This window comes from Hemitrygon akajei, chromosome 1, assembly GCF_048418815.1.
Source record: "Hemitrygon akajei chromosome 1, sHemAka1.3, whole genome shotgun sequence".
In the NCBI taxonomy this organism is placed as follows: domain Eukaryota; kingdom Metazoa; phylum Chordata; class Chondrichthyes; order Myliobatiformes; family Dasyatidae; genus Hemitrygon; species Hemitrygon akajei.
In genome coordinates, this window is record NC_133124.1 from 32,853,297 (window position 1) to 32,879,138 (window position 25,842).

Sequence of the window (25,842 nt, forward strand, 5' to 3'; positions counted from 1 at the left end):
CTTGACACTCTGGCATTTCTGGCATTCTGTTAGTGTCTACCACAAAGAATACTGATAGAAAATACTTATTAAGTTCACCTGCCATTTTTGTCCCCCATTACTACCTCTCCTACATCATTTTCCAGCAGTCCAGTATGCACCTGTGTCTCTATTTTACTCTTTTTATATCTGAAAAAATGTTGTTACCCTCTGATATTTTTGGGTAGCTTACCTTCGTATTTCATCTTTTCTCCCCTTATGTTTTTTTTTTAAGTTGTCTTCTGTGGTTTTTTAAAAGCTTCCCAATCATCTAACTTTCCACTAATTTTTGCTATATTATATGCCTTCTCTTTTGCTTTTATGCTGTTTTTGACTTCCCTTGTCAGCCACAGTTGCCTCATCCTCCCTTTAGAATACTTCTTCATCTTTGGAATGTCTCCTTCCCGCACTTTCTGAATTGCTCTCAGAAACTCCATACAACTGTTCTGCCATTATCGCTGCTGGTGTCCCCTTCCAATCAACTTTGACCAACTCCTCTCTCTTGCTTCTGTAATTCTCCTTGCTCTAATGATGCTCATAGGCCTTCTGCAAATACCCTCTCTTGGGATCCCAGCTCCAACCTGATTTTCCCAATCTACCTGCATATTAAAATCCCCCTTGACTATCGTAACATCGCCCTTTTTGCATGCCTTTTCCCTCTCCCACTAATTTATATCCCACACACAATACTGTGAGCATGAATGGCCAGCTGTTCCAAAAGGAGCTTATGAACTCAGAACTTACTGGTTTGAAAGAGACAAACTCACCATTCCCGATCGTTTGCTGCTAAAGAGTTCCAGACATCTTTCCTGCTTCCATGCACATGAAAATCATCAGCAAATTCACTGAGGACATCAAGGCATTGAAGAATGTTGCATAAGAGCAAGACAGTCTGTGTGGTGGCCTGGCTTGAGCACACAGCTGGGAGATTATGTAAAGCAATGTGAAGCATGCAGAAAACTGCACACAAATCACACTGAACCTCTCCATCCCACAGAATTCCCAGACTTTCCTGGCAACTTGTGGGTTCAGACACTCTTGAGCTGAAAAGAGACTAATGTCTTTCACTGTGGATTACTACCGACAGAATGTTGAGTTGTTCAAGCTGTTCTCTACATCCTCAACAGCAGTTATACGGCACCTGAAGGCTGTATTCACTCACCATGGAATACAAGAGACAAAGTCCATGATTCAGCTGCTCAGAATACAAAGCTTTGCTTGCGACTATGATTTCAAACACCAGACAAATAGTCCATAGAACCCTGTGACTAAAGAGGCAGAATCATCTTCTCACTTTGCTGGTCTCTTCAGGCACTCCACTCTGACTACCATTAGATTTAGTGTTTTGTTTTAAAAGAGTTCTAATTTTGAAAACATTTCAAAAAATGAGACAGTCCTTAAAAAAAGGGAATTGGTGGAAAAGAAATTTGGCAATTCTGTTTTATGTTTATCCCCTGCTGCTCCCACTGGGAGGAGCCAGCATTGTCAATAAAGTTCAGTTGAAGATCCTGCAAGGCTGGTGTGCTGATGTCTCTCTCAATATCAAACGCATTACCTTGTGCAAACCCACCCCCAACAATACCCTAAGAGCCTTGGCAGCTCATGCTGTCAATATTCTTTTACACTGATAATCAGAGATATTATCAAGCAGCTAACATTGAATGAAGTAATTTAAAATGAGAAAAATACATTTAATTAATATAATCTTGATGCACCATCAATAACTCTCTCTGAGATGTGAAATCGAGATATCGGCTTTTATTGACTGGAAGAAAGAACAAGCAGTAGTTGACCACCATACCACATCCTGGAGAATGAGGGCCGGGCTCAGGCCTCAATCGCCTTTATACCGGGGTCTGTGGGAGGAGCCACAGGAGCAGTCAGCAGGGAGCATGTCCAGACAGGTATATGTAGTTCAACACAAATCTTAAATTATTATTGATTAATCGAAACATAAATATATAGTGAACAAAGGAAAAATAGAGAATTTAGCTGAGCATAGCTTTCCAACAAAGATGGTGTTTTAAATGAGTGCACCAGCTATGTCCAGTGTACGTCTGAGAGGACAAATACAAAATGTGTCCAGTTCTCGGCCTTTGTAGATTGAGAGGTGAAGCAAGAGGTCAGATGTATCCAAAGAGGCCTTGACCATGCTGATTTATGTGCAAAAGCTACTCAGTCATTTCCTGTGTGGTGAACTAGATATACCTGTCTGACTGCTCCTGTGGCTCCTCCCACAGACCCCTGCTGACTGCTCCTGTGGCTCCTCCCACAGACCCCTGTATAAAGGCGACTGTGGGCTGCTGCTCTCCCTCATTTTCCCCAGGATGTAGTGTTGTTTATTCTTCCAGTCAATAAAAGCCGATATCTCGCTTCCTAAGTCTCAGCGTGAGTTATTGATGGTGCATCAATTTTATTGACTGGAAGTTAAAACATGGAAACCGTTTTACGCCCAGAACGCTTAGATTTGGACCCCCAAGACCCTGAAGCAGCTCTTGCCTTTGAACACTGGCTTGTATGCTTCCAATCATACTTGGAGGAGGTTCGTGCCACCGACTCAGCTGTTAGGCTTAGACTTCTCCTCTCGAGGGTCGCCCCAAAAGTTTATTCATTCATCAGGGACCTCTCGACCTACGAGGGGGCGCTTGACACTCTCAAAAGACAGTACCTGCGGCCGGTGAACGCAGTTTATGCCCGGCATCACTTGGCAACACGAAAACAGCGGCCTACGGAGTCTACTGCTGAATTTCTCCGAGCTCTACAGGCACTCGTGCGGACTTGTGACTGCAAAACGCTCACAGCGGAACAGCATACGGAACTCTTGGTCCGAGACGCTTTTGTGACTGGAGTCAGGTCAGTGTATTTGCGCCAGCGGCTGCTGGAAAAAGCTGATCTTACCTTACGCTCAGCGATAGAGACGGCTGATACGCTGGAGGCTGCACAGCTGTACGCCGAGGTGGTCCAGCCGCGCGATTCCCTGGTTCCGAGCGAATTCGCCAACGCCGCTGCCAGTCGCGGTATCATGAACTCCTCGAATTCGCCAGGCATAAAACTCTGTTACTTTTGTGGGCTTCAGAAACATTCCAGAAACAGCTGCCCAGCTCGCGAAGCGACTTGTTCCAGCTGCGGGAAGAAGGGCCATTTCGCCAAGGTCTGTAAATCTAAACCGCGCCCGGGGTCGAGCAGCGCTGCGTCTGAGACCTGGGGGCCGCCATTTTGCATGCCCGGATGTGGACAACCATCTTTGCCGGCGTCACCATGCCCCGCCCCTACCTACCCGTGTGCGACCTGGGAGCCGCCATCTTGCATGCCCGGATGTGAGCGGCCACCTTTGCCGGTGTCACCAGGCCCCGCCCCCGACTCGCCCCGTTCAATGCTGGCTACCGTGACCCTTGATCAAAGCGCTCCGCACCAGCTCGCAAGGTTGATGATGGACATCCTGGTGGAGGGGCACAGGACTAGCTGCCTGTTTGACATGGCCAGCACTGAGAGTTTTATTGACCCGGCCACAGTGCAACGCTGTGGACTCGTGACACGGCCGGTAAGTCACAGGATCACCTTGGCTTCTGGGTCGCATTCCACAGACATCCGGGTGGGTTGTGTAACGACATTGGTGGTGCAGGGCACAGAGTATCGGAACTTTGCGTTCCTGGTCATGCCTCGACTGTGCGCACCTGTGCTGTTGGGGCTCGACTTCCAGAGCCATCTCAAAAGTGTGACTATGGCATATGATGGTCCCCTCCCACCACTCACTGTCAGGAATCCTCAGTTTGGTGGGACTTCGCCATATACTCCGTTACCACACGCACATACACACTGAACCACACATCCCGCCCAGCACCATGCCGATAGCTGTGCTACTGACACTACTTGCAGCCTCTCCACCCTCAAGATCCCTCCCCCATCGCTGTTCACCAACCTGACCCCCGACTGTAAACCGGTGGCGACTAAAAGCAGGAGGTACAGCGCAGGGGACAGGGCCTTTATTCATTCAGAGGTGCAGCGGCTGCTCGGGGAGGGGATCATTGAGCCAAGCACAAGCCCATGGCGGTCCCAGGTGGTTGTTGTTCGGACTGGGCAGAAAAATAGGATGGTCGTGGACTATAGTCAAACCATCAATAGGTTCACGCAGCTTGACGCGTACCCCCTACCCCGCATCGCGGATATGGTCAACCAGATAGCTCAGTACAAGGTGTACTCGACAATAGATCTGAAATCCGCTTATCACCAGCTCCTCATCCGCCCAGAGGACCGCCCCTACACCGCCTTCGAGGCGGGTGGCTGGCTCTATCACTTCCTGCGCGTCCCATTTGGTGTCACAAATGGGGTCTCGGTCTTCCAGAGGGAGATGGACCGGATGGTGGACCAGTACAAACTGAAGGCCACATTTCCCTATCTAGATAACATCACCATCTGTGGTCGCGACTGGTCGGATCACGACACCAACCTCCAATGATTTTTCCAAGTGGCCGAAGCTTTGAACCTCACTTATAACAAGGACAAGTGTGTGTTCAGAACCACACGACTCGCTATCCTTGGGTATGTCGTGGAGATCGGGGTCATTGGCCCTGACCCCGACCGTATGCGTCCCCTGTTAGAACTCCCTCTTCCCACCACTCTCAAGGCCCTCCGGCGGTGCCTGGTTTTTTTTTCCTATTACGCCCAATGGGTCCCCCATTACGCAGACAAGGCCCGCCCCCTGGTCAGGTCTACCACTTTTCCCCTCTCTGCCGAGGCCCGCGCGGCCTTCAGCTGCATTAAAGGGGACATTGCCAAAGCAACGATGCATGCGGTGGACGAGACCATTCCCTTCCAAGTAGAGAGTGATGCCTCTGACGTCGCGCTGGCTGATACCCTCAATCAGGAAGGCAGACCAGTGGCGTTTTTTTCTCGTACCCTTCAAGGCTCTGAACTTCGGCACTCCGCGGCGGAGAAAGAAGCCCAAGCCATAGTGGAAGCTATTAGGCACTGGAGGCACTATCTCGCCGGCAAAAGGTTCACCTTGCTGACCGACCAGCGCTCGGTTGCGTTCATGTTCAGCAACCAACAGCGGGGCAAAATCAAAAATGATAAAATTTTGCGATGGAGAATAGAACTCTCCACCTACAACTATGATATCCTGTACCGGCCTGGCAGACTCAATGAGCCCCCTGATGCCCTATCCCGGGGAACGTGTGCTAGCGCACAGCTCGACCAGCTGTATGCCCTTCATGCCCATCTTTGCCATCCGGGGGTCACCCGATTTTACCATTTCATTAAAGCCCGGAACCTGCCGTACTCCCTGGAGGACATCAGGATGATGACCAGGGACTGCCAGATCTGCGCTGAGTGCAAACCGCACTTCTACCGTCCTGACACTGCGCAGCTTGTCAAGGCCACCCGCCCTTTTGAGCGACTGAGTGTTGACTTTAAGGGCCCCCTTCCCTCCACCGACCGCAATGTCTACTTTCTCAGTATTATTGACGAGTACTCGCGATTCCCCTTTGCCGTTCCCTGCCCCGACACTACTACCACGTCGGTCATAAAAGTCCTGCGCCAGCTCTTCACTCTGTTCGGATATCCCTGCTATGTCCACAGTGATAGAGGGTCCTCCTTTATGAGTGACGAGTTGCGCCGGTTCCTGCTTGCTAGGGGCATTGCTACTAGTCGCACCACGAGTTATAATCCCCGGGGGAATGGCCAGGTGGAGAGGGAGAATGCCACAGTGTGGAAGGCCACACTTTTAGCCCTTAAGTCAAAAGGGTTGCCGGTCTCCCGATGGCAGGAGGTCCTCCCTGAGGCACTCCACTCTATCCGCTCCCTGTTGTGTACGTCCACTAATGCCACCCCTCACGAACGCCTATTCTCTTTTCCCAGGAAGTCTGTCACTGGGACCACCCTACCAGTTTGGCTGACGTCCCCGGGGCCAGTGCTGCTACGTAAACATGCGAGGAGTAATAAGTACTCCCCGCTGGTCGAGAGGGTTCACCTCCTGCATGCTAATCCCCAGTATGCCTACATGGTCTTGCCTGATGGGCGGGAGGACACGGTCTCTGTCCGCGACCTGGCGCCCGCCGGAGCAGCAGACCACTACCCCGAACATTCCACGGTAACTATGAACCCTGAACCCGAGGTGACACCGCACACACCGTGCCACACACAGACTCCTCACGACGCTCATGTACCGGGCATCTCGTATGCGTCTATTCCAGGGACCTCGCACACACACAAGGGATCCCTGACACCTCCAGTTGGGACAGAACCAACCCACTCTCCGCCTCCGGTGCAAACACCACCTCTGGCACCTGTGCAATTGCAGCCAGAGCTACGTAGAGTTCTCGGCCTTTGTAGATTGAGAGGTGAAGCAAGAGGTCAGATGTATCCAAAGAGGCCTTGACCATGCTGATTTATGTGCAAAAGCTACTCAGTCATTTCCTGTAAAGACTCACATGATGTATTAGCTGCTTATCTCCAAAGTTTCCTGCAGTCATATCTTGATGAGTGCCACAGATTTTAAGACCATAGGACTATCAGGCATTAGGCCATTGGTTTAGTCATGTCTGGCTAAAGAAATAACTCCTCATCTCTATTCTAAATTGATGTCCCTCCATTCTGAGGCTGTGCCCTATGGTCCTAGACTCACCCAATATAGGAAACATCCTCCCTACGTCCACTCTATCCAGACCTTTCAATATTTGGTAGGTTTCAATGCGATCTCCCTTCATTCTTCTAAACACCAGTGAGTTCAGGCCAAAGCCATGAAACACTGGTCATACATTAACCCTTTCATCCCCAGGATCATTCTCATGAACCTCCTCTGGATTCTGCCCAGTGTCATCTTTTCTCAGAGAAAGGGCCCAGAACAAGATGTACCAGCAAGCTGAGTGGTATCGCAGCAACAACCTTGCACTCATTGTCAGTAAGATCAAAGAACTGTTTGTGGACTTCAAAAAGGGTAAGATGAGGGAACTCAAAGCATTGATGCAGCTATAAAGAAGACAAGATGCAGTTATATTTCATTAGGAGATTGAGGAGATTTGGTTTGTCTCCCGAAAGTTCTACAGGTGTTACTTAGAGAGCATAACGACTGGCTGCATCATATTCTGGGATGAGCTACTGTAAAGGATTGAAGTAAGCTGCAGGAGAGTTGTAAAATTAGTCAGTTCCATCATAGGTACTAGCCTCCATAGTATCCAAGACATCTTCAAGAAGCAGTGCCTCAGAAAGGCACTGTCCATCATTAAGGACCCCCACCACACAGGACATGCCTTGTATCAAAAGGACAGAGAGGTAGGCAAAGGGGATGTGGTGGCTCTGTTGGTATAAAATGAAATCAAATCCTTAGAAAAAGGTGGCATAGGATCAGAAATTGCAGAATCATTTGGGTAGAGAAAAGAAATTGCAAGGGTAAAATGTCCTTAATGGGAGTTATATACAGGCCTTCAAATAGTAGCCAGGATGTGGGATACAAACTCCAACAGGAGATAGAAAACGTGTGTGAAAAGGGGAATGTTGTGATAGTCATGGGGATTTCAATATGCATGTAGATTGGGGAAATTAGATTGGTGCTGGATCCCAAGAGACGTAGAAGGCCTATGAGATGGCTTTTTAGAGAATCTTGTAATTGAGCCCACTAGGGGAAAGGTAATTCTGGACTGGGCATTGTGTAATGAATAGGTTTGATTAGGGAGCTTAAGGTAAAAGAACCCTTAGGAAGCAGTGATCATAATATGATAGAATTCATCCTGCATTTTGAGAGGGAGGAGATAAAGTCAGAAGTATCAGTATTATGGTAGAGTAAAGGGAATTACAGAGGCTTGAGAGAGGAGCCAGCCAAAGTTGATTGGAAGAGGACCCAAGCAGGGATGATGGCAGAACAGCTGGTGTTTCTGTGGGAAGTACTGAAAGCACAGTAGAAATAGATTCTGAAAATAAAGAGGTATTCTAAAAGGAGAATGATTCAAAGGTGGGTGCCAAGGAAAGAAAAGCAAAATTTAGTGGGAAGTTAGAAGATTAAGAAGCTTTTAAAAAACAACAGAAGGCAACTAGAGAAAAGATAAGGAGAGTATAGATGAAATATGAAGGTAAGCTAGACAAACGTATCAAAGAGGGTGCCAAAAGTTATCTTTCAGATATATAAAGAGTAAAACAGAGGCAAGAGTGGATGTTGAACAGCTTCAAAATGAGTTGGAGTGTTAGTAATGGAGGACAAAGAAATGAGGGGAGGAACTCCATAAATATCTTTGTCAGTCTTCACTGTGATAGATACTAGCTATATGCCAGACATTTGAGAGTGTCGGTAGTGGGGGGGGGGGGGGGTGGTAGAAGTGAGCATTATTGTTATTACTAAGGAAAAGGTACTTGGAAAGCTGAAAATTCTAAAGGTAGATAAGTCACCTAGACCAGATGACTACACCCCAGGGTTCAGACAGATGTAGCTGAAGAGACTGGGGAGGCATTAGCAATTATCTTTCAAAAATCACTAAATTCTATAATGGTTCTGGAAGACTGGAAAATTTCATATGTCACTCCACCCTTTCAGAAGTGATGGAGACAGAAGAAAGGAAATTATAGACCAGTTAGCCTGACTTCAGTGGTTGGGAAAATGTTGGAGTCCATTATTAATGAGGAGGGTTTGGGGTACTTGGAGGTACATGAGAAAAGTGGCTGAAGTCAGCATGGTTTCCTTAAGGGGAAATCTTGCCTGACAAATCTGTTGCAATTCTAGTTGAAAAGAATAAGCAAGATGGACAAAGGAGAGTAGGTGGATGTTGTTATTTTTGGATTTTCAGAAGGCCTTTGACAAGGTGCTACACATGAGGCTGCTGAACAAGATAAGAGTTTATGGCATTACAGGAAAGATAATAGCATGAATAGAAGATTGGCTGACTGGCAGAAGGCCGAGAATGGGAATCAAAGGGGCATTTTCTAGTTGGCTGCCGGTGACTAGTCGTGTCCCACATGTATTGGGACTGCCTCTTTTCACATTATATGTCAATGATTTGAGTGATGGAATCGATGGCTTGTGGCCAAGTTTGTGGATGATGCAAAGACTGGTGGAGGGGTAGGTTGTGTTGAGGAAGCGGGGATCTGCAGAAGGACTTGGATTAGGAGAATGAACATAGAAGTGGCAGATAGAATACCGTGTAGGAAATTGTATGGTCATGCAGTTTTTGTTGAATAAATAAAGGTGTAGACTATTTTCTAAATGGGGAGCAAATACAGAAATCAGAAGTGCACAGGCACTTGGGAGTCCTTGTGCAGTATTCCCTAAAGGTTAACTTGCAGGTTGAGTCGGTGGTAAGAAAGGCAAACACAATGTTAGCATTTAGGACTAGAATATAAATCAAGGATGTAATGTCAGATCAGACATGCAGTATCGTGAGTAATTTTGGGTCCCTTATCTAAGATAGGATCTGCTGGCATTGGAGAAGATCCAGAGGAGATTCACAAAAATGATCCTAAGAATGAAAGGTTTAACATATCAGGAGTGTTTAATTGATCTGTGTCTGCACTCGCTGGAGTTTAGAAGAATGGGGATGGGGGAATATCATTGGAACCTATCGAATATTGAAAGGCCCAGATAGAATGGATGTTGAGAGAATGTTTCCTATAGTTGGGGGGAGGGGGTCTGGAACCAGAAGACACAGCCTCAGACGAAAAGGTTGTCCCTTTAGAACAGAGATTAGGAGGCATCTCTTTGGCTAGAGTGGTAAATCTGTGTATGACATTGTCACAAACGACAAGTAATTGAGTATATTTAAAGTGAAACTTGCTAGGTTCTTGATTAGTAGGGGCGTCAAAGGTTGCGGAATGAAAGCAGGAGAATGGGATTGAAAGTGATAATAAATTAGGCACATGGGATAGCAGAGAGGACTTGATGGGCTGAATGAACTGAATCTGCTCCTTAGTCTTACAATCTTGATCTTATTGTCTAAATGGATTAACATTTCAAAACCATTGAGAAAGACCAGATAGATGCTGTGTTCAAATAAATTATCCCAATGCAGTGTGAGAAGGAAACACAGGAGTTAATTTAGTTGTCATCCAAAATTATCATTATCAAAGAACACTTGATGAGTGTTTATCATACCCAATGCTGTGCATGTGTCTAGATTTGCCTAGTAATCCCTCAACTCTATAGTGCTCTGGAGCATTTTCAAGGGTGACAAAATGATGAATAAAGGCAGGCTTTGCTTCCTCCTGGTCCAACATCACTAGCCATCTGTCAAAATTATTTGACCTATCTCATTTGAACAATATTGGTTCTCAAGCAATATGATTTCCCTTACTGAAACTTTGCTGAGATCTGAAATAAAAGCAGAGAATTTTGGAAACACTCAGCAGTTCAGGACAACAACCTCAAAGATGAACTCTTTCACTTTCCACATATGCTGCCAGACTTGCTAGGTTTTTCCAGTATGTTGTTCTCATGACACCATGACTAGACGGCCACAAAGAGCAGCAGAGCACAGGCATATTGAGATTTTTTTAGCCTCTAGAGTCATCACCAAGCAAACATCTTGAAAGGCATTCGCCATAGCTCATAAACTACCAAACCGCGCCCCTCTGATTTATTGGTATATGCTGTGTTATGGTCAACTTCAGTGACCAGAAATACGAACATTATAACACATTTTGAAACTTTGTGGGCAGAAAGTGCCCCATCAATTTTGTTTTATGGATATTAGTTCTAGTCCTAGGTGGGTGCAATTTAGTAGAAGGTACAAGTGCATAGAAAGATATTGGGCTACCATTATTGTAAGAAAGCAAGAATTGTTACCAAAGAGGACCTGCAGGTAATTTTTGGTCCCTTCATTCTTCCTTTAAAGCATTGATGCCATCTCTATTGACACTGCTTCATCAGATGTAGCTCCAACCCTCTAAAGCAACTTTTTCAGATATGCTGGAAAAGATCAACAAGTCAGGTAGCATCTGTGGAAAGAGAAGTCGTTAACACCTCAGCTTGAAGACCTTCTTCAGAACTGGTGCCTGACTTGCAACTTACACTGTAAAATAACACTTTCATCTTTCCCATGATTTAACTTTATTTTGATTAAGAAATATTTGAAATAAGAAAATTGTTATAATATGTTATTTTAATTTTCATTCTTCAAGTGCTTGTTTTTATTTTGTCTTTTGTTCAGTTTTCAATGGAATGTTGGAATTCTAATTAATGATTTCATTTGTTAATATCACATGATGTCATTGGGACAGCAAGTAGGCAGAGCAGCATTATAAATGTTCTGGCACCTCCCACCATTTAGATAGTAGGTCTACCTTCTGAAACAAAGAATAACAGGAAATCTAGCAAGCCTTTGTGCCACTGCTGTGCATAAATAGACTCGTCTTCTTTAGAACTTTAATTTGCAGCATAAACTTGAGATGCCTGGAAGATGAATATTATGTGAGTATTTTTTAAAAATAGTGTGTGATACTAGATTGTAATGTTTAAGGAGCACTTCTAATCTGATTGTTTATTTTAAGATAATATTATTTATAAAAATAATGACTTATATTTAAATATTGTTTTGCAGACTATCTCTGCAATTTTAACATCATTTTAAGCAAAATATACACATCAGCCATTTAGTTTTTAATTTTGTTTTGTGAAAAGGGTTTTTTTTCTGAAAAGAGATCAATACAATTTAACTGAAGTCAGACTTAAATAGACTTGAGTATGGATAAATGATTGGAAAGTGCGCTTTAGTGCTTTTAGTGTCACTAAGAGAAAAAGTAATCACAGCTGTAAAATAATACATAAATTGAAATGATGGTTGTTTTCTGCCCCACTCTGAACAGATTTCAGAGTAAACTTGGAAAAATCTGATTTATCCTTACGCTTTCCAATATTTCCTTATCTGTTACACAACTGAAGAGGGATCTTAAGCACTTTTTGTTCCAGACAAGGAATTGATTATGTTTGAATAATATTTTGATAGTTGTTCTATGATACAAGTTTGATGCTTCTGTTGACCAGATGAACTTAAGTATGACAACTTAGAATTATAGAAATGTAACAGCATGGAGGGACTTAATTCAGCTTATTGAATTTATGTCTCATAGTCCTGTGAATTATCTTTTCTTTTGCTTTCCAACATGTTCATTCCCTTTTGCAGGCAATCACTGATGTTTTTCCACAATTCTTACAGGTAATGGCTAATTGTTCTCTGGCTAACAATATTTTTCTCAAGTTCCCCAGGGTATCTTTCACCAAAATTTTTAATCAGTATTCCAAAATAAATACAAATTAAAAATTATAATGAATAAGCTAATTCAATGCCTGGAGGGTGCATCATGTTTCCTCTCACCCATGTTGCTTCAAGGAAACACTGTGGTGTTGTAAATAGACGTGGTGACAGCACGAGGCAGCTTCCTCATGAATAGTAAGGAAGGGAATGTAGGATCTTTTGTAAGACTTCCAGTTCCAATTACACATGTTTCTGAAACACAGAATATTCAAGAAACTACCCCATCTGCACATTGGTGCAAGAAGTATTTTTTAAGTAATTGCTAATTCTTTTATAGTTTTTGATGTAAAAGATGAAAAGAACTGGATGTTCACCGGAAAGATATTATAAATAGTGTTAGTTGGCATTATCTATTCAACATTTACAGCCATCAATTATTTAAAAAAATATTCTGGAATAAGTATATTAATTAATAAATATTGCAAACAAAATTTCTTCGTCTTAAGAGTTCCACCTTCAGCGGTCATCATCTCTGAGTAGTGCTCTGTGCCAAGCTTTGGAACTGAGTACTACGCAGTAATTTAACTCCTGTCTGCTCAATGTAAGTATACACCTAAATGAATCTAGTGGTTTGACTCAGAAACTGCATCAACATGGGAGGCCATGAGGAAGAGTTTTAATTTGCAATCAATTAATATGTTACTAAAAACAAGTGTTTTTACACATGATTCTCCATTTCCTATATTTCAATGCGCAACTGCTACAAAATGATCCCACTACCAGTCATATCTTCCTCCCCCCACCCCCCATCCGTTCCTGCTTTCCACAGGGTTCCGCAATTAGGTCAGAACTGACATACTGTATATTTCTTTAATTTAAAGGAATTTCTCTGAGAAGAAAAGGATGATTTAGGAGAGATTATGCATCCTCCGATAGGAAACTGGAGTTTGTATCCTGTTATAGCGTGAGGAATGTTTGAATCAGAATCACAGCTATTATCACTGACATATCAAAACTGTAGTTTTGCTCATCAGCAGTATAGTGCAAAGATATGAATGTACTATAAAGTACAAAGATAAATGAATAAAAATAAGGAACAAGGTGGTATTTTTCATGTGTTCACAAATCCAGTGGTAGAGGGGAAGAAACAGTTTCTGAATTATTGAGTGTGGGTTAGAGAGTATGTCCTGGATGCTGGTGATCCTTAGAGGTTGATACCACGTTTTTGAGGCACCACCTCTTGAAGAAGTCCGTGGGTTTTGCCCACGATGGAGTTGCATGAGCCCTTTGCAGCCTCTCGTGCTCCTGTGTGTTGAAGACTCCACTCCTGACCGTGATGAAACCAATCAGAATGCTTTCCACTGTAATCTTCCTGCAAATCTGTAGAGTCTTTGGTGACATACCAAATCTCCTCAAACTCCTAATAAAGTAAAACCATTGCTGTGCCTTCTTCATGGTTACGTTGGGACGGCATGGTAACGTGGTGGTTAGCACATCACTTTGCACTGCCAGTGACCGATCAGGGTTCAATTCCCGCCACTGCCCATAAGGAGATTTGATGTTCCACATGGGTTTCCTCCTACATTCAAAAGATGTATGGTTGCGATTAGTGAGTTGTAGGCATGATATTTTGATGCTGGAAGCATGGTGACATTTGCAGACTACACAGCACAATCCTCACTGATCGCTTTCGAAGGTTCATTTTATTGTCAAGGTATGCATGTACAATACAACTCAGATATTTGTCTTCTCCAGATAGCCAGTAAATACAGAAAGACCATGGAAGCTGATGAAAGAAAACATCAAATCCCCCCCCCCACTTCGTGGCACGAAAAAGAAAAGAAACAAAACTTGCAGACCCAAAAATAATCCCGCCCCTCCCCCCCCCCGCAGAAAATGACAGTGACAGTAACAGTGCCTGATCTCCTCACTCACAGAAAAAAATAACAACAATAACAATCATCCTCTCTCACTCCCTCACTCGCAGAAAAGAACATCAACTCTAGCATCAAAACCCCCAACCACTCCTCTTACACACAAAAACTTAACAGATCACCCACCTGCCAATCGTCCACAAGAAAGAAAACATTGAAAACCTGAAGGAAACCGACTTAAAGCACAGTCCAAAAATCACATCAATATCAGAATAGCAGAAACATCTTTTCATCTGCATACGAGGAGAGGAGTCGCACAAAGTTAGTCCTTTTGTAATGGGTGACTGCAAATCTGGGGCCGATCCATCTGCTGGCCATCTCCATTGGGAGCCATCACTGATCCCTTCTGCAATTGCCTCGGTGCTTCAGTCTTCCTTGCTGCTTTAAGATGGAGCCCTTTATGACCCCGTGCTTCGTCTCTCGCCTTTTCTAAGAGTCAGACGGTGTTTTAGTCTTTTTTGGTCCCCCGTCTCTAATCCCCACAAGGCAGCTCTCTGGATACATATCACACAAACAACACATTTCACTGTCTGTTTTGAGGTTTCAATATACGTGTGATAAATGAAGCTAATGTCTTTACCTTTAGTGTGTTGGTCCTGGGATACATCGTCTGGTATCTAGACACCCAAGAACCTGAATCTGCTTAAACGTTCCACTCTTAACCGCTCTTCCTGAAGACCACAATCACTTCCTTGGCTTGCTGAAGTTGTTGCAACACCACTCACCCATCCAACCGATCTGACTCCTGTATGCCTCCTCATTACCAATTTGGTTTCTTTTTCCACAAAAACAAGAGGGAGCATAGGTAGGAGGTGGCAGAAAGGAGTTTTGAAGGGGGTTTGGGAGTGGGGAGGGTGTGATTTGCACAGAGAATGATTAATAGCTACAAGAAGGATTGATTGTTCTTCTCACTATTGAATCCTTGAAAACTACTATCTTATTATTCCATTCCTCTTTTTCTGGATGACTTCTTGCTTCAAAATGCCATGTCCAGCATTCCACCAATCATTTGAATGGACTGTATTCTGATTCTCAAAAGTAGCAAGTATATTTGCCCTCCCAAATAGTATTAATATCTAGTAATCCTCATCTGGTCCACCAAAGTTTCCCTTACCTTTTACTATATTAGCCATCTGCCCGTCTCTGTAGCGAGTGACCGAGGTTTGGAGTAAGTTGTCCAGATATGCATCCACTTCATTTTTGCGTTAGAGGGTCTCCAATTTGTTCCAGTTTAACAAAAAAGCCAGAAAGTTCAGAGACAAGGGTTTTATTAGTAAAGATTTTTGCTTGGGATACACTGTGTTCCCAAAATTCCATATACTTTATTCCAGACACATAACCTGTACCACCATAACTACATACACATTATTTGCAAATAACATTTATGTACAGATTTATTTAGTTTTAGTACTGTTTTAGTTGCACAGTTAACACTAAAACACAAATCCTACAACTAAATAAATTACCAAGGACTACTAAAAAACAAGAACTAATCAGTTATACTAATCTTCAAAAGAATTGGCTCAAAAGTATCTGACTAATTAGACCAATCAGACAAAAAAACATAAATTAACAAGTTAACTATAGGTATATTTATTATTCATTAAGTGTACTAACCAACAATCCAACTATTTTTATATTTTTTATTTCTGGTTCATTTCAGGGATAGCATTTTATTTTTTATCAGTATTTGACACAATTGGTTGATTACAGATTTTTAAAAGCTTCAGTCATTATAAAACAATTTTTATTGCAATTTTGTCTCTTGAAGCAACATGATGAGAAGGTATGAACAAACTTTTACCATTTGCATATCAGCTTTTCCCCATTATTGGTCTTGTCATTATTGAAGTAAATAAGATATTTAAAGCTGGATTGCAATGTATCTAAGTATTTTCATTGAGGCTAATAGCTTAATGGCCTTTTTTTAACAATGCTCTGCAAATAATTTTCCAAAGCATCTGGCAAATGGTTGTTGCAAAGGGGACTTGTATATCATAGTTGTATTCTTACCGTTTCATGTTTTATTGGTTAAGATGAAACAAGTTCAAACCTGACCTGTAATTTGCCTTAATGTGCATATACAATGCTGAAAAAATGTCCATTTTTGTGTTTTTCACTCAGATCGAGTATGTATAGTCATGGTCAACCCATATTTCAGCTCCTTAATTATTCAGAAGTAAAACTTGGTGATTGTTAGACACGCTTGTTTATGCCAGCATTTTCTCAAAACATATCTACAATAAACTTACAGTAATAAAACTAAAGATTGTCTAGTTAGTATGCAACTTTCTATTCCACTATTCCAGTCTTATTATGAAGAATTCAGAACTCAAGCTTTTGGTTTTGATGTGATTGATTTACTCAATCCCTCTAGAAACTACTTGGAAATAATTTGCATTCTACTGTGGCTGGTGTTGGAGCAGTAATAAGCTCCGATGAAACCCAATGTAGATTGGGGGACTGCATTGTCAAGCACCTTAGCTCCATCTGCAACAGGGAGGATATCCCGGTGGCCAGACATTTTAATCCCACTCCACAAACTCATTCTGGCATGTCGACCAATGCCTCCTCTACTGCCATAATGAGACCATCCTCAGGATGGAAGAACAACGCTTCATATTCTGTTTGGGTAGTCTGAACTGACGGCATAAGCATCGGTTTCTCCAACATATGGCAATTTCTCCTCCCCCCTCTCTTTTTCTACTTTCCACCTTGTCTTCCAACTTACCCCTTCTCTTCTCCTCACATATCTATCAGCCCCCTCTGGTGCCCCTCACCCTTCCCTTTCTCCTGTTGTCCACTCGTTCTGATCAGATTCCTTCTTCTTCAGCCGTTCACATTTTCCATCTACACCTTCATGCTCCCTTCCCCAACCACCTACCTTACGGCTCATCTGGCTTCAGTATCACCTTCTGGCTTATATTCCTTCCCCTCTTCTTCTCTCTTCCTTTCCAGGTCTGGGCCTGAAATTATTCCTCTCCATAGATACTGCCTGATCTGCTGAGTTCCTCCAGCATCTTGTGTGTTACTCTGGGTTTCCAGCATCTGCCGAATCTCCGTGTTTATGATAATCGGTAAACCAGATTGGTTTTGTGAATGTAGTGCTTTGTTTTGGATTAATTCATACACATGTTCAAAAATCCATGAGCTAAAATGATTTGTTTACACATTTGATCCAGGGCAAATTTGTTTTCCTTCTTATAAAGTACTCACGTTAATATGCAGAGCATCTGCTGTCATTCTAAAATTATTTGTTGCATGGAAACATGAGGTAAATTCCAAAAAAATCCTGAAAATACAGTGAATAAAATGTTGAAATTTTAAAATTATCATTGAACTACTTCCTGCAAATCATACCCTTCAGTAAGTTGGAAATCTACTATTCCTGCATTGTTCAGAGATGAACAGTTTGTATCGAGGCGTCCATAAACAAGGTGATTACTATGACTAAAGCAATTAATTAAAAAGCTTAAATTTAAAAATTAAGTGATGTTGGCTTACTGTTATTGATCAAGGTGTTTCAACAATCCTTTGTGTCTCTGTGGTGAACTAGATATACCTGTCTGACTGCTCCTGTGGCTCCTCCCACAGACCCCTGTATAAAGGCGACTGTGGGCTGCTGCTCTCCCTCATTTTCCCCAGGATGTAGTGCTGTTTATTCTTCCAGTCAATAAAAGCCGATAACTCGCTTCCTAAGTCTCAGCGTGAGTTATTGATGGTGCTGTGGCGACCCAATTACTAGCACACTCGAACCGGCTGACAATTAGCCAGAGCCAGAGACAAAGATACATAGCCTCAAGGAGTTTCAGTTACGTGCCTCTCGAAGTATCGAGTGGGGGGAGACAGGCTTTAAAGCAAGACTGTGTTTTTGAAATAAACTTTTTCCGTGGTTGCAGTTTACCGACTCCGTGTCGTAATTTCAGCGCTGCGCGTAGCACATCGCTACATTGGTGACCCCGATGGTCCAACCGTTTTTTTGGACCGGAGATGGCAGACGCTGCATTTGTTAACGCGGTTTCCTTGAAGCTGCCAAGCTTCTGGACGCTACGACCTCACCTATGGTTTCAGCAAGCAGAAGCCCAATTCCATGTTCGGCAAATAACCTCAGAGGACACCCGTTACTACTACGTGGTGAGCTCCCTCGACCAGGACACAGCGGCCCAGGTCGCGGAGTTCGTACAGTCTCCCCCGGCGGACGGCAAGTACACGGAATTCAAAGCCCTGCTCATAAGGACTTTCGGGCTCTCCCGCCGCGAGCGAGCTGCCCGTTTACTGCACCTGGATGGTTTGGGAGACAGACCTCCATCGGCTTTAATGAATGAAATGTTGTCTCTGGCCGACGGACACACACCCTGCCTCATGTTTGAGCAGGCTTTCCTGGAGCAGCTGCCCGAGGACATACACCTGCTGCTGTCCGACGCGGATTTCAGCGACCCCCGGAAGGTGGCAGCCCGGGCGGACGCGCTGTGGAACGCCAAGAAGGTGAGTGGGGCGCCCATCGCACAGATCACCCGGCCACGCTCCCAGCGGCAAACCAGTCCAGGCCCGGCCGCAGAGCCCGCTAAACCCAGAGGCCGGGGTGTGGAGCCCAACGAACACTGGTGTTTCTACCACCAGCGGTGGGGCGCAGATACCCACCATTGTCGCCCGCCCTGCCAGTTCCACGGGAAACGCCAGGGCCAGCCGTCGCTGATGGCTACGACGGCTGGCCATCGGGATAGCCTCCTGTATGTCTGGGACAAACAGTCGGGACGCCGGTTTTTGGTCGACACCGGTGCCGAGATCAGCGTCATACCTCCGACGAGTTACGACACCCGCAGCAGGGCGCCGGTTCCCCCCCTACGGGCCGCGAACGGCAGCACCATAAGGACTTATGGCACCCGTCCGGTGCAGCTACGGTTCGACTCCAGCCAGTTCTCGTGGGACTTCACACTGGCCGCCATAGCCCAACCGCTTCTGGGTGCGGATTTCTTGCGGGCTCACAGCCTACTGGTCGACCTGCCCAGGAAGAGACTGGTTCACGCCGAGACCTTTCAGACATTCCCCCTGGGTGCAGCCCAGTTGCCAGCCCCTCACCTCGGCTCCATCACGCTGTCCGGCAACGACTTCACCAGGGTCCTGGCGGATTTCCCATCGGTTCTGGCACCACAGTTCACGGCAGCCATGCCCCGACACGGTGTACAGCACCACATCCTGACCCAGGGACCACCCCTCCATGCCCGCACTCGGCGGCTTCCCCCGGACAAGCTCCGACTGGCGAAGGAGGAGTTCACGCGGATGGAGGAATTGGGGATAATTCGGCGGTCCGACAGCCCATGGGCCTCCCCCCTGCACATGGTGCCCAAAGCGACAGGGGGCTGGAGACTGTGCGGCGACTACCGCAGGCTGAACGAGGCTACAACACCGGACCACTACCCTGTGCCGTACATTCAGGACTTTGCAGCAAACCTGCACGGCGCACGGATCTTCTCCAAGGTAGACCTCATCCGCGGATACCATCAAATAACGATGCATCCAGACGACGTCCCCAAAACGGCTCTCATCACCCCGTTTGGCCTTTTCGAGTTCCTCCGCATGCCGTTCGGCCTGAAGAATGCCGCACAGACGTTCCAGCGGTTGATGGACGCGGTGGGACGCGACTGGACTTCGCATTCATCTATTTGGACGACATCCTCATAGCCAGCAGCAGTCGTCAGGAGCATCTGTCCCACCTCCGACAGCTCTTTGCCCGGCTGAGTGACTACGGTCTAACGATCAACCTGGCCAAATGCCAGTTCGGGCTCGACACTATTGACTTCCTGGGCCACAGGATTACCACAGACGGGGCAACCCCTCTGCCCGCTAAGGTAGATGCGGTCCGTCATTTCCCCCGACCCACCACGGTCAAAGGCCTCCAGGAATTCGTAGGTATGGTCAATTTCTACCACCGCTTCCTCCCTTCAGCTGCCCGGATCATGCGCCCCCTGTTCGCCTTGCTGTCCGGTCCGGGCAAGGACATTACCTGGGACGAGGTGTCCGCCGCCGCTTTCATTCAAACGAAGGATGCCTTGGCGAATGCCACGATGCTAGTGCACCCCAGAATGGACGTCCCTACCGCCCTCACGGTGGACGCCTCTAACACGGCAGTCGGTGGGGTACTGGAGCAGCTCATCGCGGGCCGCTGGCAACCCCTGGTGTTTTTCAGCAAACACCTGTGGCCACCCAAGCTCAAGTACAGTGCTTTCGACCGGGAGCTGTTGGTGCTATACCTGGCAATCCGGCATTTCAGGTACTTCTTAGAAGGTAGGCCCTTCACCGCGTTCACGGACCACAAACCGCTTACCTTTACATTCACAAAGGTGTCCGATCCCTGGTCGTCCCGCCAGCAGCGCCATCTGTCCTACATCTCTGAATACACGACAGACGTCCAGCACGTCTCGGGTAAGGACAATGTCGTGGCGGACGCGCTCTCTCGCTCTAACATTCACGCCCTTTCCCAAGGGGTAGACTTTGAGGCACTGGCTGAGGCACAGTTGGCAGATGAGGAGATCCCGTGTTACAGAACCGCAGTCTCCGGTTTGCAGCTCCAGGACCTCCCCGTAGGCCCAGGTGAGAGGACCCTACTGTGTGACGTCGCCACCGGCCAGCCCCGTCCCGTCGTCCCGGCACCTTGGCGACGACGTGTGTTCGACTCCATTCATAACTTGGCCCACCCCTCCATCCGCACTACCGTTCGGATGGTCTCCAGCAGGTTCGTTTGGCACGGACTCCGCAAGCAGGTCCGTGACTGGGCCAGAACGTGCCTGCACTGCCAGACGGCCAAGGTGCAGCGACACACCAAGGCCCCGCCGCAGCAGTTCCACCCCACCCACCGGCGTTTCGACCACATTCATGTGGATATCGTGGGCCCCCTGCCAGTGTCACGCGGGGCGCGGCACCTCCTGACTATCGTGGACAGGTTCACAAGATGGCCAGAGGCGGTCCTGCTCACCGACACCACCTCCGAATCTTGCGCCCGGGCACTGATCGCCACCTGGGTGTCCCGCTTTGGTGTCCTGGCCCACATTACCTCCGACAGAGGAGCCCAGTTCACCTCCAGCCTCTGGTCAGCGATGGCCAACCTGTTGGGGACTCAGCTGCAACACACCACTGCCTACCACCCACAGTCGAACGGACTGGTGGAGCGTTTCCACCGCCACCTGAAGTCGGCTCTCATGGCCCGCCTGCGAGGAGCTAACTGGGCGGACGAGCTTCCCTGGGTCCTGCTCGGCGTCCGCACGGCGCCCAAAGACGATCTGCACGCTTCGTCGGCCGAGTTGGTGTACGGCGCGCCCCTGGTCGTCCCCGGGGAGTTCATACCAGCCCCAAGGGGGCGAGAGGAAGAACCCGCAGCGGTCCTGGGCAGACTACGCGAGAGACTCGGTGCCCTGGCCCCCATGCCCACTTCGCAGCATGGGCAGCACCCGACCTGCGTACCCAAAGATCTGCAGAACTGTAAGTTTGTGTTTGTACGCCGGGGCGGGCATCGGCCACCGCTGCAACGGCCCTACGAGGGGCCATTTACGGTGCTCAGAAACGACGGGTCCACGTTCGTGCTGGACGTTGGGGGGAGAGAGGAGGTTTTCACGGTGGACCGACTCAAACCGGCCCATGTGGACTTGGCGCAACCGGTCGAGTTTCCGGCACCGCGGCGCAGAGGCCGACCTCCCAAACAGGGCCCGGCCCAGACTGTGGACATTGGGGGGTCTACCGCCGGTTCTGGGGGGGGGGGGGTTATGTGGCGACCCAATTACTAGCACACTCGAACCGGCTGACAATTAGCCAGAGCCAGAGACAAAGATACATAGCCTCAAGGAGTTTCAGTTACGTGCCTCTCGAAGTATCGAGTGGGGGGAGACAGGCTTTAAAGCAAGACTGTGTTTTTGAAATAAACTTTTTCCGTGGTTGCAGTTTACCGACTCCGTGTCGTAATTTCAGCGCTGCGCGTAGCACACCGCTACAGTGCATCAGTCTCTCCCCACTGAACAGATCCCCAGCGATCCATCTTCTATCTGAAAATTATCCTCAGTCTGGAAACTGAATCAGGATCAGTTGATGTTGTATACTTTGATTTTGAGAAGGCCTTTGACAAGGAGCCACACATGAGGCTGCCTAACAAACAATGAGCCCATGGTATTACAGGAAAGACTTCAGCGTAGATAAAGCAGTGGCTATTGGCAGGACGCAAATGGTGGGAATGAAGGGAGCCTTTTCTGGCTGGCTGTTGCTGACCAGTACTGTTCCACAGGGGGTCTGTGTTGGGACAGATTCTTTTTATGTTATATATCAATGATTTGGATGATGGAATTGATGGCTTTGTTGCAAAGTTTGCAGATGATAGGTAGTTTTGAGGTAGTAGAGAGGCTACAGAAGAACTTAGACAGTTTAGGAGAATGGGTAAAGAAATGGCAGATGGAATACAGTATCAGGAAGTGTATGGGCATGAACTTTGGTAGAAGAAATGAAAGGATTGACTATTTTTGAAATGGAGAGAAAATACAAAAAACAGGTACAAAGGGACTTGAAAGTCCTTGTGCAGGATTCACTAATTTGCAGGTTGACTCAGCGGTGAGGAAGGCAAATGTAATGTTACCATTCATTTCAAGAAGACTAGAATACAATAATAATGTGTTTTATTGATTCTGAGTGGGAAATTCTTTCGTTACAGCAGCAATATTTAAGAAAACACAATAGTGTGCAGACTTAACTAATAATAAAGTACCGAATAATAATATATACAATAATAGTGTGTTTAACACACAATGTGCAATAATAATGTACAAAATAATATTTTCTATGATGTGTGTTCTCCTGTCACAAAGAGATGAGCTGTTGTATATGCTTTTGCATTTGGTAGGAAAGATTTTCTGTAACGATTGTTGTTAGAGTGGATGTGAGAGGATGTTTCCAATGGCGGGAGAGTCAAAGACCAGAGGACACAGCCTCAGAATAGAGGAGCATCCTTTTAGAATGGAGGTGAGGAGGAATTTCTGAATCTGTGGAATTCTTTGCCACAGGCAGTTGTGGAGGCAACTTTATGTATATTTAAGGCAGAGGTTGACTAATTCTTGATTGGTCAGAGCATGAAGGGATATGGGGAGAAGGCAGGAGATTGGGTCTGAGAGTAAAATTGGATCAGCCAAGATAAAATGGCAGAGCAGATGCGATAGGGCAAATAGCCTGGTCTAATTCTGCTGCTATATCTTATGGTCCTTTCAATTTTGTTGGCTCAAGGTCATCTGACTTACCTGTGTCAGATTTCATTGGATATAGCTCAGGGGCTATAAGTATTATTATGTTATGTCCCATATTCAACTTTGCACCTTAGGTAACTTCTTTTGGTTGGAAGCACAAGGAGAGTTTATTCATCATATATGCTGGGAAGGAACTAGATCCTTTTTCTTTTGTTCTATTCAAATCTGACTGGTTCAAACCAGTTAAATTAGGTCATGAAGACACTGGCCCAAGAACATGAGATTACTTCTGCAAACCTACCATTATGCACAATAATCAGCTCATCTGAGAATGGCCTTAGGTTTAACGGATCAGTAGCAGAAACTTCTTGTGTCCATGTTCATTGCTCAGAGCTAGAATCAATTCACTAAACAGTGCGCAGAATAGCAGTTGCAAGGACATGCTCACAAAATGGCCATTTCATTTCCTGTTTGCTGATTGTAGTTCTTCTGGCCAACAGTCCAAAACTGTTCACAATACTCCAGTGTCGTCTGACCAATGCCTTATAGAGACTTAGTATTTCATCCTATTCCAGTCCCCTTGAAACTAATGCATTTGCTTTCCTTACTACTAACTCAACCTACAAGTTAACATTTAGGGAATCCTACTTGAGGACTTCCAAGTCCACTTGCACCTCCAAGTTCTGTATTTGCTTCCTGATTAGAAAATTTTTATTCCTTCTACCAAACTGCGTGGCCGTAACCTCCATCTACCACCTCCTTGCCCGTTCTTCTAATCTGTCCATGCCTTGCTGCAGATTTCCTGCTTCACCAACACTAAGTAGCTGTTGTGTATTTAATATTTCAGTGATATTTGGGTAATTTTGTAAATATGTTGTTGATTAAGCATTCTTTCATTGTTTAAATAATTCATTACAAATTATATGTATAAACACGTGAATCACATGTCATCACTTACATGTGATATGTGCACACCTTGCTTAAAGTAAACTCAAAGTTAGACCTGCATTCCTGGACTCCTGTGTCTTCCTTTCAACCAATTTAATGTTTTGAAATTACTAAACATAACTTTGGCGATGAGGTGTTTTTAACATGAACCCTGGAAGGCTTCCGACCTGTTGAAGCACAACGAGGCATTCAAGTTTTCTAAAAATTGCAGCAAGGCACTGTGAAACAAAACAGCACATGTTCTTTGGAAGGGAAGAGACGAGTTTTTAGAAAATATCAGAAAACAGAAATATCAACATCAACAGGACATCCTGCATGTGTTCATAGACTTCAAGAGGGCATGCAATTAGGGTGTGGCATGATGCACTCTGGACCACAGTGAAAAGATACGACATGAGCCAGAAGCTGATGCAAACCAGTAAGCAGCTTTACATCAAAGCTAGTGCTGTGGTGATTTTCAAAGCACAGTCGGAGAGTGGTTCCACGCATCAGTTGGAGTCCGATGAGGCTGCCTCCTTTCACACATGCTGTTCACCATTTTCCAGGAGCAAGTAATGACAGATGCCCTGATATCAGCACAGTTGGCATCGGAAGATAAATCATAACCAACCTCAGGTTCGCTGATGACATTGATGGGCTGGCAGGAAGTGAGGATGCCTTGTGAACCGTCTACCAGATATGGCATGGAAACCAGCACAGAGAAAACCAAGCTGATGAGACACATTGGTGAACCAATCACAACAAAAATCACAGGGACTGGGCAAGAACTAGAGACTGTCAAACAGTTCACAAGTTTTGGCTCATCATCAACCAAGAAGGATCAAGGCTTGAAGTCCTTGCAAGGGCAGCCCAAACTACAGCAATGCTGGCTGACATAAAACCAATCTGGAGAGATAATAGCATCACTCTCAGATCCAAGTTGAAATTCTTGTATACACTTGTGCTCTCCATCTTCTTGTATGCATGCAAATTGTGGACTTTGACAGCAGAACTGCAAAATAAGATCCAGGCAGTAGAAATGAGATGCTTCAGAAGGCTCCTCGGCATCTCCTGTACAGACCATGTCTCAAACGATGAAGTACAAAAAGCTTCACTATGAAGGCTAGAAGGGCCGAGATGGCCTGTTTCAGTGCTGTAATTGTTATATGGTTATAAGATCTACTCCCCACGGTAAAGAAGAGGAATTTGAGATGGTACGGCCACATAACAGGACCAAGTGGACTCTCAAAGACCATTCTTCAGAGAATGGCGCAGGGGAAAAGAAAAAAGGGGCAGTGAGAGGAAAAAATGGACAGACAACATTGCAGAGTGGACCAGAGAGAGCTTTGCCACAACCCAGGCACTCACCCACAACCGTGAGAGATGGAGACAACTTGTGCAGCACTCATTTGTACAGCACCCCTATGACCCATGTAGCTTGTGCAATCTGTAACTGTAACCATAATAAACAGAACAGTTCACAGGTTCAAAAAGAGTAAATACTGGCAGATAATAATCATAGAAAAGAGCTGATGTTGTCAAAGTAATACAGGAAAATTTAAAACATCATTGTTAATT

The 25,842-nt window shown here is 45.6% G+C and overlaps 1 protein-coding gene across 4 annotated transcripts in view; it reads left to right on the forward strand.

Moving 5' to 3' along the window:
* Nucleotides 1–11,296: 11,296 nt before the first annotated feature.
* LOC140725297 (transient receptor potential cation channel subfamily A member 1-like) overlaps nucleotides 11,297–25,842 on the forward strand; it is a 119,726-nt gene continuing 105,180 nt past the window's right edge. For 2 of the 4 annotated variants that reach the window (XM_073040594.1, XM_073040620.1), the window contains exon 1: nucleotides 11,297–11,404. The gene's annotated coding sequence lies outside the window, so the exon portion shown is untranslated. Of the gene's footprint in view, nucleotides 11,405–12,116; nucleotides 12,150–17,080; nucleotides 17,200–25,842 lie in introns of all 4 variants that reach the window. The other 2 variants (XM_073040603.1, XM_073040611.1) reach the window with 2 other exon arrangements.